The sequence below is a fragment of the Fundulus heteroclitus genome, chromosome 18 (assembly GCF_011125445.2).
Source record: "Fundulus heteroclitus isolate FHET01 chromosome 18, MU-UCD_Fhet_4.1, whole genome shotgun sequence".
NCBI classification, from domain to species: domain Eukaryota; kingdom Metazoa; phylum Chordata; class Actinopteri; order Cyprinodontiformes; family Fundulidae; genus Fundulus; species Fundulus heteroclitus.
The window spans coordinates 8,504,070-8,518,074 of record NC_046378.1 but is presented as its reverse complement, the minus strand read 5'-3'; the positions used below and the strand labels follow the sequence as shown (position 1 = coordinate 8,518,074).

Sequence of the window (14,005 nt, the reverse complement as noted above, 5' to 3'; positions counted from 1 at the left end):
TCCGCCTAGCTCCACTCACATACATCTGGGACACCGCTCATTGAAAGTGATTTCCCCAACCAAATTTATGGTCTGGCCAATCAGGACGCAGGGCGGGTGTTTCCTGGATGTGACGTAGTGGAGAAGTTACCGTGAGATTCCAACAACAATGGCGGCTCGCATCGAGGAAGCAAGCGTTAGCATTGATGCTGCTATTTCTTCCGTGTTGTCCAATCTATCTGATATTGTTTCATTAAAAGAACATCAGAGAAAGCTCTGAAGGCTTTTGTTGGTGGAAACCATGTTTTCGCCCTTCTCCCGACCAGATTTGGCAAGTTTTGTTTTCCGGTGCACGTCCACGGACGCGCAACGCGGACGCTCCCCAGAGCGGTTAGCGGTTAGCGCGAACCATATAAGGAGGCCTATTAGTCCTCAACGCGGTCCGCCCGGGATCGACTCCGACCTGCGGCGCTTTGCCGCCTGTCTTCCCCCCTCTTCCTGTCAGCTCACTGTCAATAAAATAAAAAAAGTTTTTTTTTTCCTGCGTCGGTCTCATCAGCGTCACGGGTTAGCTTCGGTGTGAGTGGTTGAAATAGCACGTCGATAAAGATGACAGACAAGTGGCTTATCCAATCATATGCAAGGAGTTTTGATAAGGCCCAGCCTTCAAAAAAGGCAATTCCTATGGAGAGGTCCCAGATGTATGTGAGTGGAGCTAGGCGGAGCGACATGCAGCTGGCTGTTGTCAGGTTAGATTCATTGGAATGAGCTCATCAAAACCAAAACTCCTTAAAGCCTGTGAAACATCTCCATATAATTTCAGATTTTAACACTTCTGTTTTTGTTGTTTTGTAGACAGCTCAACTGTCTAGGTCAGATATCAGACAGACAGTCCATTGCAAGACAGTGAGTCCATGTGGAGAGTGTGATTCGCAAAGTCAAAGAACACAAAATATTCAGCACAGTCATTAATCTTGTCTGTTTTATTTGATGCATTTACATGATTTGAAAAGGCGATGGAAAAGAAGCTAGGCTTATAAAAGTATAACCCCGAACTCCACACTACTCACCACCTAGGCCAAACACAATACAACACTACCAGTATTCACACTGACAATCAACGCTAAGACGAACAAAGACAGACAAAAACAGGCCTGAACACATTTTAAACCAGAAGAGGAGCATCCGTACCCAGTGTATTGACAAGAAGCGTGTGACTTCTAATCCTTTGACCTTATTATCACAAAACTGATCTTGGACCATGGACAAGGAACAATGCAAACTGTTTCTTAAACTTGTGTTTGCTGTTCATGAACTATCTTGTCACAGAGCCCCTGTGTATCCCGTGATCAAACAAATCTACTTTTTTTTTTAAAAACAGCTGTCTTATAAAATGACTTTGTGAGCTCTGCTGGACAAACACATTCTCACTCCCTACTCGTCATATATTGACGCTTGATCAAGTTCCCTCACAGTCACATGTTGACCCAAAGGTTCCCTCTTTCTCGTCATTGTTTGACATGTAGAGTCCTCTCATTGATTATTCCAGTAAGCCAGCCTACATTAAACATTTAAGCAAAACAACTGTGTTTCTATGCATTTTGATGACATTTCTAGCAAGAAGTGCATTATTTTCTTAATCTTCACTCAGGGAAGCTATAAGTTCTTTAATTTATTAGTTTAAACAAATAAATTAATGCGTTCTCAGAAAGACTGGAGGAAGTGACGTTTCCTACCCACGTCACCAAGCTGGTCAGAGATTCTGGTACATAGCAAGCAACATTTAAGCAAAACATTCCAGTTATATGCAGTTTGATGACATTTCTAGCGAAAAGTATGCATAATATTTTCATTATTATTCTTTCAGGAAGTGTAGATAATATTTTGTTCGGTAGTTTTTCTAATCCTAACCGCAACCCTAACCCGTTTGTTAAGGCTGTTTCAATGGAGGCTGCTATCTTTTCTGTCTTCAAAACTTTTATTGAGTATTATAAGAAGAAGTTTGTGGAAACTTCTTGGTAGGTATGCACCAGGTATGCGGGTTTGCATACCTGGTGCTTGATTTTATACACCCTGGGGTATCCTGAATACCACGATGCCTATATATGTGGACTATTTGTTTTAAAAGAAATATAAATAGAGAGTAAACTGGGGAAAAGCGATTATAAATAGAGACTGTGAAGGGTTTATTTTATTTCAAAATTCCACGTCAGATGTTCATGAAGTTTGTGAGCAACATCTGGAGGTGTATGCTGCCATCATAAAAGTATTCAGCGGGAAAAAAAATGAATATTTTCCAAAGGGATACCCTAAAGATGGGGCCTACCTCTGTTCTATTATATTTACTGAATGAAAAATAAATGGGCATCGTCAAATGATGACCATACTATCCATATGAAACAGTGAAAACAATAATCGCACATCTCCATATTCACAGGCGGACCTGAAAAATAAAATTAGAATGTAGAACTTTAAGGATGACCTGTTTAGGGTGTACCCCGCCTCTCGCCCAGTGAACGCTGGAGATAGGCACCAGCAACCCCTGCGACCCCATGAGGGATTAAGCAGGTCAGAAAATGGATGGATGGATGGATGCTGCTTTTATTGTGAAAGGTCCTCTACGACGTTTTTACCGTAATTAATTGTGGTCGCATCACTGAGCTATATAATACACTGGAGTGCTAATCACCGTCTGTTTGAACGAGTCGCTTTGAAGCCACCAGCCGCCATATTGGTACTCCCTATTTCCCCCCAGTAACTAGGGAATATGTGTGCTACAGCATCGAATAACGAGGATTTTATCATGTTCAGGGGGGGCTTAAGACTTTTAAAATGTCAAATGCCATATACTTTTATGTTATGTTCTAAAAATATCAACTACTGAGAAAGTCATGTGCTGAAATATTTGCATTTTATTCATTTAAATATATATGTTTAACATTTATAAATATATAAATAACAATATACAAAAACATATATTTACATATGTGTATACATATATATACATAAATACATATACACATACTTATATATACATATGTATATATTTATTATGAATAACATGTAAAATATTTCAGCACCTAATTTCCTAGTAGTTGATAGTGTTAGTACATCCACTGACTGTAGAATTACCTGTGAAACGTTTTCACTGAGCCAGAAAACTGCTTGTTGTTGCAACCAAATCCTATGGGATTCTGTGAGAGTAGGGAGTAGCAAGATGGCGGCCAGTGACTTCAGTTTTTCGGCAAAATCAGCACTCCAGTGTATTATATAGCTCAGTGGGTCGCATGACCAAACTGTCTTGACAGTCAGGGAGGAGTCTGGCTTGACGGCAGTCGGAAACTGCGAAAACTAAAGGTTCCGTTAGAGACTGGGTTCTCTGCAGTTCATCTCAGGTTGCAGTCCGAGCAGACACTCTGGAGAGACGCGCAGTACATCCGAAGCTTGTATTTCAGTAAGAAGGACCTGTCCTCGCCGGTAAAGCTTCCTTGTTTTGTTTCTTTGTCGCAGCTGCCCTTACGCACTTTCTAGCGCTAGGATCAAAACAGAGCAAGACAGCTGGGGCGTGACGGGACATGGAATAAAAACCCAGCTCCGATTTTTTATTTTTATTTTTTTTAAATTGGCCGCTCCTCCTAAATCCTCCTTTCATACAGCCATGCCGACGCAGTGACACACCCCACCATGGGACTTTAAACAGATCCAAGTTTTCACCGTTTTTTTCAACTGATAGTTTTTATTTGTTTAGACAATTAGTAGCTAGCCTTCTGGCAATTTTAAAAATCTGTCAAAATGCCACAAACAAATACCTTGTTTGCTCAAAATATAAAGTGTTTTACTGTCTTTGTCACAGGCTTCAGTCACACAGCATAGCTGCCTACTAATAAAAACTTTCTAACCCCTTTTTTCCTCACAGGTATGATGAACTGCTGTGGTCTGCTTACTGACAAGAAGGAACCAGGTACCTAGATTGTAGGAAACAAATTCAATTTGGTTTAGTTTGGGAAAGCAAACTAACCTTCGTCTTCTCAAGCCAACAGCATGTACTCAGCTGTGTTATTTATTTGTTTATCATTATTTATACAAGTGAAACAGTTTTACTCTTCTTCTTCGTCTTTTCTTCCTTGGAAGAAACCAGAAGACTGGTTTCTTCTAATTATTGGTTTATCTATAGCTTTGGTATTTACAGGTACCTGTTGAGTTTTTTAAACATATTAAAGCACAGAAGAATTTTTTTTTAGTGTAATAAGACATACAATCTTTGCATGGTTTATATATGTCTTTTTGGTCCTGCTTCAGTTCCTCTGAAGAGCATTGAAGTTCAGCTGGAGGTGAAGGACCATGTGGCTACAGTGGTCTCCACTCTGAACTACGAGAACAAGGAGGACAAACCACTAGAGGCTGTTTTTGTCTTCCCTCTGCCTGGAGATGCTGCTGTGTGTCATTTCAGTGCTCAGATTGGACAGACACACATTGTAGCTGAGGTGAAGGAGAAACAGCAGGTGAGCAGGACACAGAGATGTCCTCTCTGTGAAGGAGGTGAAACAGTAAAGTGGACATTGCTGACATGTTTCATGTGGACTGCAGGCTCGGGAGGAGTATGACGATGCTCTGAGCTCCGGTCAGCAGGCCTTCCTGTTGGAGGAGAGTGATCAGAGTCCAGATATCTTCTCTCTGAGTGTGGGCAGCCTGCCTCCAGGAGAGAGCGCCTCCATCAGGCTGGAGTACGTCACTGAGCTGGCTGTACAGGCTGATGACGGGCTGAGGTTCTGTCTGCCTGCTGTGCTCAACCCTCGGTACCAGCCTCAGGGTGAGAGAACCAAGAGATACCGTGCTGTATTTGCCCCTTACCGATTTCTTCTGTTTTTGCTTTTTTGTCTGACTTGATCATGTTTCAGATCATTAAACAAATTTTAATACTATAATAATAGTCATTTTAAAGCTGGGTAAATGCAAAAAGCAGCTTCGCTAAACAGAGAAATGCTAGAGACAACCTGCTCTATGTGAAAAGGTAACTACCCCCTAAACCTACTAACTAGCTGTGACACCGTTAGAAAAAACTGACCTTATGTTGGCTCCGAGCCGACACAAGGTAGGAAAAGAGAAGGGGGTGTTGCAGTTTATTAACAGACTGTGCAGCTTTGGACTTGTTACAATTAAAGGGAAGCTTTACATTAAGGATTTTGGGCTGTTGGGCTAAACTTTACATTATCTTGAGATAGTTCTCACATTTCATCGCAACAGCAGTGCGTGTCCATGTCTGTAGGTAGCCTGTCACTTCATTCACACCATTTTGATCAAAATGCAAACAAAACACCTCCAGGCTCTTTTTGTAATCACAGTGAACTTTGACTCCTTAAGCTCGCCTATACATCGGTATGAGCTGAGCCACACCCATTTTATCACTCTTAAAAAGTAGGTTAGAAATGGTAAATTTTTCGCTTGATGGCTCCAAGGAGGAGGCAGCAATGTTTCTAAAAGATGTTTTAGAATAGAATACTTTTCAGAAATACTTTTGGTTTTACAACACTTTAAATACACAAGATGGTAAATGGCTTGTGCTTTTATAGCGCATATATTTTATATGGCTTGTGCTTTTATCAAGTCTGACAAACCCAAAGTGCTTTAATCTACAGTCAGTCACACATTCACACCCTGACGGTGGTGAGCTATGTTAGTAGCCACAGCTGCTCTGGGGCAGACTGACAGAGGCGAGGCTGCCATACCTCAGCACAACCAACTAAAAATGTAGTTAAATCACAGTTAATATGTGTCTTAACATGGGATTTGCTTTTTAAAGAGGTTTTTACACATGGCTTTGATGTGTACTTTTTCTCTTAAGGAAATCATCTTTTAAAACTGCTTTTTTGTATTTATTTAGTTTATCTTTATCCAATCTAGATTCTTTTTATGAACTGGAACATTTCTTCACTACTAAATTTCCAGGTAGTGAAGGTCCCAGTGTCCAGGTGACCTCAGTTCCAGCCTCTCTGGTGCCCTACAGTCTGTCCTTCTCTGCCCGAGTGTCCTCTCCTCGTCCAATATCTAAAGTAGAGTCCAACTGTTCCCTGGAGCCTCTTCAGTACCTCAACGCTGATCAAACTCAGGCCACGGTGGGTAGAGAGCTGATGGTACTATTGGGTGTTTGGTTTAAACAAGAGTAATAACATTCTGTTATTTTTGTTTTTGATTTGTAGGTTAAGTTGGCTGCAGGACACAAGTTTGACAGAGACGTTGAACTGCTGATTTATTACAAAGATGCCCACCAGCCCACTGCTGTGGTGGAGGCAGGACAGGCTTCTGCCAAACCTGGTGAGAACAGATTAGTTAAGATATTGATCATCTGTAGATGTCAGAATATATCAGTAAAATACACGTTTGTTTTCTATTTTCCATCTTCAACATGTTCCAGGCTCTCTGATGGGTGATCCAGTGGTGATGGTGAGCCTGTACCCCGAGTTCCCCCAAGATGTGATGTCCTCACTCGCCTCCTGTGGAGAGTTTGTGTTCTTGCTGGATCGATCAGGAAGTATGGATTGTCCCATGAATGACAGCACACCGCAAGAAACTCGCATTAGCAGTGCAAGGGTATTTATCCAAGTGTTAAAGAGATGGTTAAGATTATTAAAAAATTGGTTTCTGTTAAAAGTTTATGACAATAACAATTGTTTAGTGCAGAATTTCTTTTAGCATTTTATGCTGAATCAGATTAGTTTTTCATCTAAAAGCTAGTCAGAGCTGGGTCAGGACAAAATCAGACTTTTGCTACACTGTTTTCTAAAAAAATGCATAATGTTACAACAGGAGGGCAGTGTCAAAAGCATACATCTACTAATTTAATCATGTTATTTTATTTTGTTTTCCCCCGATGTTTTGATTGTGGGTTCCTGTTTTAAGATTTTGTTTGGCATCTTCCATTTTGTCTTGTTTTTATTCTTATTTTCTTGTGAACATCATAGATTGTGATGTTCTTAATTATAAAAACTATTGGGAGTCCTGATTTACAATGTAAAAAAAGAAATCTGACTATTCTTGACGTTCTCTGTCCTCCTTTAGGACACTCTGCTGCTGCTGTTGAAGAGCCTACCAATGGGCTGCTACTTCAACATCTACAGCTTTGGATCACAGTTTGAACACATCTTTCCGTGAGTGAAGTCTAACCTTTCTTCAGCTATTACTGCTCAAAAAAGGAAAAATTCTCTTTACTCAAATAATTTTCCTAATATTTACACCGTTATTTTTTTTTATGGGTTATTGGGTTTGGTTATTATTGGCTCAACATGGTAAAATATATTTTTTAATATATTGATTTTAATTGTTGTATTTCTTGCATTATGTTTTTTTTATGTCAGTACGAGTGTAGAGTACAGTGAGAAGACCATGGAGGAAGCCCTGAAGAAGGTTGAAAAGATGCAGGATGATCTTGGAGGAACAGAGATTCTTCTGCCTCTCAAACACATTTACGCCCAGCCCTGCATTCCTAAACAGCCTCGACAGGTAAGTTCAACACACACTGGTGTTGCACCAACACTCTTTGTTACACCAGCCATTAGTCAGTTTAAGCTCTTCAAGCTAATGTAAACATTCTGGGTTTTTCGCACAATATAGTAAACCTCCTATTGCTCCACCATTCCAAGAAATTCTCAACAAACCTGTTTTCTTCAAAGCTAATATTTTCACTGCTGTGGTTGCTCTTGACCTATATATATATATATATATATATATATATATATATATATATATATATATATATATATATATATATATATATATATATATATATATATATATATATATATAAAGGGCTGGGCAAGTTAACGCGTTAATTTCGCGTTAATTCATTAGACTATTAACGGCGATATTTATTTTATCGCGCATTAACGCATGTTGCTCACATGCTTTCAGTCAGTGTCACGGCAGCACTCTGGTGCTCCCCCTCCCCTCTCGTACATGGCTCAGCGGCGCCAGCCAATCAGCACGCAGGCTCAGCCTGGCCCGCCCACTCAGCTCTCACACAAACTTAACACACAAACAGCTGAGAGAGACCGCAGCAGCGGAAAAACATGAACAGGGGAAGTAGCACCGTTTGGCTTTATTTTAATACCGTAAATGAATCGAGCTGTATGTTTTTGTAAAAAGCCGGTTCATTTCAGTGGAAACACAACAAATTTATCTAAGCACGTGAAAAAACATGAAAACGTCGAGCCACAGAAACAGGAGAGGAGACGAAACTTCTGTTATTGCCCCCGACAGACCCACAGACATCACTGACTGAGGCGTTTCAGTCCTCCATGGAACATCCAGGTAGATCAGTGGTCATCTTCAGCAGCAGTTCATGTTAACTTTCAAAGTAGATATTATCTATCATATGTTACTGGAGCCCACACATAACATGTAATTAAGACCTTGAAAGAACCCAGTACATATATTAAAAAGTGTTATTTAAGATAAGATAACATTAGCTAATCCTTTTTTTTATCCCATGACGGGGAAATTTATAGGATTAAAGCAACAGGCAGGTGCACACAACACAGACAAAATTACATAAGGATTGAAATATATAAGAGGTGGATTAGCGAAAAAACACTGAACATAACATTATTATTATTATTATTATTATTATTATTTATTATTATTTATTATTATTATTATTATTATTATTATTATTATTATTATTATTATTATTATTATTATTATTTAATTGTAATAATAAAATAAAAACCACAAAACCCAAAAGGTCAACAGTTTCATGATATATCGAGCTTAGGGACTGGCTAATATACAGCAGGTCAAAAAGGCCCTAATTTTGGCTGCAGTGCTTGCTGTTCTCTAAGAAGAAAAGATCAACTAGTGCACTAAATTCAATAGATGGGTTGAAAATATCCAGTATAAAATAAGTGCTACAAATGTTACAACACTTTTGTTCATATGGCAGCAGAACATTAAAATAAAAGTGCTCTTTACACTACTTTTGAATTAATTCTTGGAGTTTGCGCATACAATGCGATTAATCATGATTAATCGGGCAAATTATGCGATTAATCGCGATTAAAAATTTTAATCATTGCCCAGCCCTAATATATGTATGTATGTATGTATGTATGTATGTATGTATATGTATGTGTGTGTGTTGTAAGAGAGAGAAAATTAAAAACACTCTAAATATGCCAAAAAAGAACTCAATAAGATAATTTCAAGTGTTAAATAATATTTTTACCTAATACAAACAACATTTATACATATTTTATATTATCAATTTTAACCAAAAAATAGCAGTGACACCCACAGCGGATTGAGCTGAATAAATGACGGGCTGCGTGTAAATCAGTTACAGGGAGGGATCTATTTAAGTGCAGCAGCAGTTTCAGAGAAAAAAAAAATACTGTTGCCCATGAAAGATTTATAATACATGTACTTGTAATCTACTGGAAGCTTTGCTCATGCGTGACTCATTTTCAATGGGAAAAAGACTTCATGCTGAGTTTGCTGTTTGCCAACACTTTGACACCGCCCTGCCAGAGCTGTCAAAGCAGGACGGGCTCACAGGTGATCGTTTGCTAAAGAGACGGTAAACTCAGAGCAATCGGTTGCTTTTCCCGGTTGCCAATCTCTCAAACACACAGGGAAAAAAATGCTAAATCCGTTGCTTTTCACCTTTTTAAATAAAAAGTCACTAGAGCCGTCTGAAAAGTTGCTAAATAGTTGGCAGCTGTCAGAGTTGATTAAAGTAAGGGAGGCGAACATGTGAGAGCAGATCGTTAGCCCCCTCCCTTCAGTCCCCTCGGAGTGCGTTGTTAAGGTGGAGGAAGATCGGCCAAACGATGCTGTTTTCGGTTGGCGTCTCCCTAAAAAATTTAGTACAGCCTTAAAAACACCGCTTAAGAAGAGGACCAATAATGACATGACAGTTCTCTCGTCAGTCTGTGAGAACGTATGTTGAGCACAGGGGCCGTTTTGATACCACGTTTCAGCCTCCCATCCCTAATCGTAACAGTCTTATCTGGTTGTTCAGCCTAGTAGCCTAGTAACCTGTTCCACTCCTACACATCCAAGAAATCCTAGACAAACCTGTTTTCTTCAGAGCTTATTGCTCATACCTGTGGTTGTTCACCACTTGTGTTATTAAAACCTCTGAGATATTTTCCTGAAGACATTGAGCTCCTGTTTGAATCTGACATTGTCTAACTTTATGTGGTTTCTCCTCCCTCAGCTGTTTATCTTCACTGATGGAATGGAGAAGTGGGAAACACCAAAGAAGTTACTGATCTTGTTAAGATGAATGCGGGCACCCACAGGTGAAACCTTTAACACTCGGGTTCCCAGTCTGGGTCATGTTCTGATGTTATTGGGAGCTTGAAATCAAACTCTTGTATCGTAGGTGTTTCTCTTTTGGGATTGGAGAAGGAGCCAGCTCTGCTCTCATCAACGGGATGGCCAAAGAGGGAGTGAGGAGGTCACGCTCAGTTCATCACTGGGACTGACAGGATGCAACCAAAAGTAAGAACACTATATGCCTGAAATTTCACCAACACATTAAAACGTGATTAGAATAAAATAATAATCTCACAACTGTTGTTTAAACCACAGGTGATGCAGTCTCTGAGGTTTGCTCTTGCAGCCAGTGGTGCGGGGACATTCTGTCTCTTGGGATTTACCAAAGGGAGTGTCCTCCACCATTCTGTCTCCACCCCAATTATGCTATGTTTCAGGGACAGAGGTCACTGATTTATGCTCAACCTCACTGGACAGGTAGGGGCCATGCTGATACTATCTTCCTGCTTAAGCAACATTGTATCTTAATTGTTGAGATTTAAAATATATCAGTCATTATTTAATTTGTTTTTATTGTTAATTTTCAGGTTCAGACGGCAACAGATGGCTGTGTGACGGGATGTGAAGTACAGCCTGGCAGGTCATCCCTCTCAGAACCAGCTGCACTTCAATCTCAAACCGCTGGTGACACTGGGTAAAACAGCTTAGATAATCTTTTTTAAATGCAAGAACTACTGTATGTGGGCTTAGGTCATATGATTGACACAGAAAACCATGTAGTATTTTTAATGTTTGCTTGTTGCCTCAAAACCTTCAAATTTAAAGTCTTTGTCTCGTGTAACATGAGATAATGAACGTTTTATTTAAGATAAAACACAGTGGAGAAAGTCATTCAGTTGCTTTAGGTTCTTTTGTAGAGTGGCTGGATGTGATGATTCCTTCTGTAAGAGTCATGGTATGCCTCTTCACTGGCAGAAAATTTGTGACAGCTGGTGTGTGGGGTCAATAATCACCAACTAGATGATAGTACTAGATGCACAACAACGGCTTGGCTGTGGAATTCAACTCTTGGTGATGGATCAGACTTTCTCCTACTCTGGAGATGCCAAAAGGTTAGCAGCATCGGGTGCAAGGCCCTGACTAAGCACTTCAGTGTTTTAGTTCTCCGCAGAAATTCAGAGTACTTGAGTTTCAAGAAAGGAATGTTTTGACACATGTCTGTGTTTAAGCATCTAACAGCATTTCAAAAGACCCGATCTGTTAATGAGTGACTGTATGGTGTCCCGGAAAGGGTCCTTTTTGAGGCTGTCCCCGAGCAGGAGACCTCAGATTTGATGTGATATGGAATTCCTTCAAGAGTTGTGATTGGAAAGAATTTGCTCCTTGTTGTGAGTCTGAATAGAAACTGTTTTAATCTATTAAGTGGGGTAGAGCTGTGAATGATTACTGCCTGATATTGAATTAAATCAGGTGCTGGTGGGCTGGCAGGTAGATTATGGAAACCTGATGATCAGTGAAGAAAACACCAGGGCAACTATCTGCACTTCCTGAGCAACACTATCCTCTCAATCGCCAGAAACTCCACATACATCTGCAGGAACTCTAATCTTTACGAGAACAAATCCTTGGACCACTGGCTTGTTAGACTTGTTGATTGCCCTTTGTCTTTAACAAGGATTGATGTCCAACTCACAAAGCTATTCTCGTGAATAATAATAATATTCTGATTAATAAAATCAGTTAAATTTCTTGTTTTAAATAGTCCTTGTTAACAAACATTTTTATCTACAGGCCATTTTTGTTGCTCTTGGTTCATGCAAGGAATAGTCCAAATTCAGAGGAATGTATGAGGAAAAAGTATACAATGAGAGGAGTTTATTTTACAGTATCTTCAAGAAAATCGTTTGATTTTTGCACATGCCTCCATCTTAGATTCTCTCCTTCCTGTCTGCAGATTAACAGTTCACAGGCTGGCTGCGTCGCACTGTGATTCGCTCCTGGAGTCTGAAAGCCACACACAGTGGAACAGGAAGATGGAGAAGTGAAGAAGAAGAAGGTGGTGGAGCTCAGTGTCCAATCAGGAGTGAGCAGTTCCTTCACTGCCTTCATTGATGTTAACAAAGATGATGGCAAAGCAGTATACAAGGACCTCTGGAGCGTAGGAATATCCCACACACCTTTCTATCAAAGTGAGTGATTTTTATTTTATTTTTTTAAACATTTAGCGTTAACAAGCTAATTTTATACATCCTTTGGTTAAATACAGTTAGGTGACAGAAAGTAGGCTACTATTTCATGTTTTATGAAATAAATCTATGCATATACCTACAGAATTCTAAGGTACTAAAACTAAGTGAAATATTGGAATAACACAAAAAGGACAAGTTCACAAAATATAATATTTTTTTTGACAGATATATTTGTTTGTGTTCCTCGCTCAAAATTGCTGTAAGGTAAACTTTACGACATAAAAACTCAGAATCAAGCTAATTAATTAGTTATATTACAGAGAACCCATCCACTGATATTTATTTTCCAAGTCTTGCTGATGCACATTATTTGCATAGCTTTGATTTTCCTTATTTTGCCTTATATTACAAGAGTAATTAAAACTGCAGTGGCAAGGGTGTCACCATCTTTACGAGTTAATCGCCGGAAGGATCTAGCTGGCAGCTCCTTGGTACTCGAGGGGAGTTTGACATGAACACACTGCTTTCATTGATTAAGCCAAGGGTGATGAGAAACGAGAAGAGTTTCTCTCGAAGGTGCGACAACATTATATTAAGGACCACTATGAACAGTGTGGTTAAAACAAAAATATAACTTTACTATTTAAGAAACATATTTGCAACCATATCTGCTCAACAGCAGAAATGGTTGCAGACATTTTTACCAAACCTGCCACAAAGTTGAAAATATGGAAAAATGTATGCATATACATTTGAAATGGAAAACAATGGTTTGAAATGGAAGAACAACTGGAAAAATGGAACTGAAAAAATGAAAAAAGTGTGAATAAGAAGTGTACAGTGAAAAGAGCAAGTGGGGGGGTGTTAACATGTATTTTCTGACGTCATTTGTGTGCAAGACTATAAATTGTGGAAAATGCGCAGTGTGTTGTGTGTGTGTACCAAAATAAGAGAGGTGACGTGTCTCGTGGGCGGCTGAACTCAATAATGCAGTAGTGTGTGAAGTTGTTCTCTGAATTTCCCCTGCCCTTACAATGAACAGTGGCAACAATAATCAACCATTCCTAATTGCACAACAGAATTAATTTTCCAACTCTATAAAGAGGTCTCAGCAGCCCAGAAAATATTAATATATTCCCACATACTATTAGTCTTTTAATCTTTAGTAATTTAGAAGGTGTAACTTAATTTACAGTATCTTGGTGTTCAAACCTGAACTCATGTTGATAAAAGTAGACCAGTCCAACTCTGAATTTGACATTAGAGGCCAGTTCAGACCTAATTTCAGACCTAACTTCAAACTTGCATGATGAGGTCTTCAGCTGCTCAGAAAACATAAGTATATTCCCACAGACTAATATACTTTTAATCTTTACTAATATATTCAGTAAGTGTGTTTGTAAACTCTGACTCGGTGTCTGAAAGCAGCTATGAGATAGGATTAAATGCTGCAGTCTCACAATTATTTTTATTTTTTTAATATCTCTTCTGGTCTAGTGTGCGGGATGGCTACACCTCAATTTGCACCTATGGGTAAGAAAAGCACTTTATGAAGAATACAGGCA

General features: G+C 39.3%; 1 pseudogene; it reads left to right on the top strand.

Annotated features, from left to right (window-relative positions):
* The first annotated feature begins 3,286 nt into the window (after window positions 1-3,286).
* Window positions 3,287-10,876, top strand: LOC118566756 (annotated as a pseudogene).
* Window positions 10,877-14,005: the final 3,129 nt, after the last annotated feature.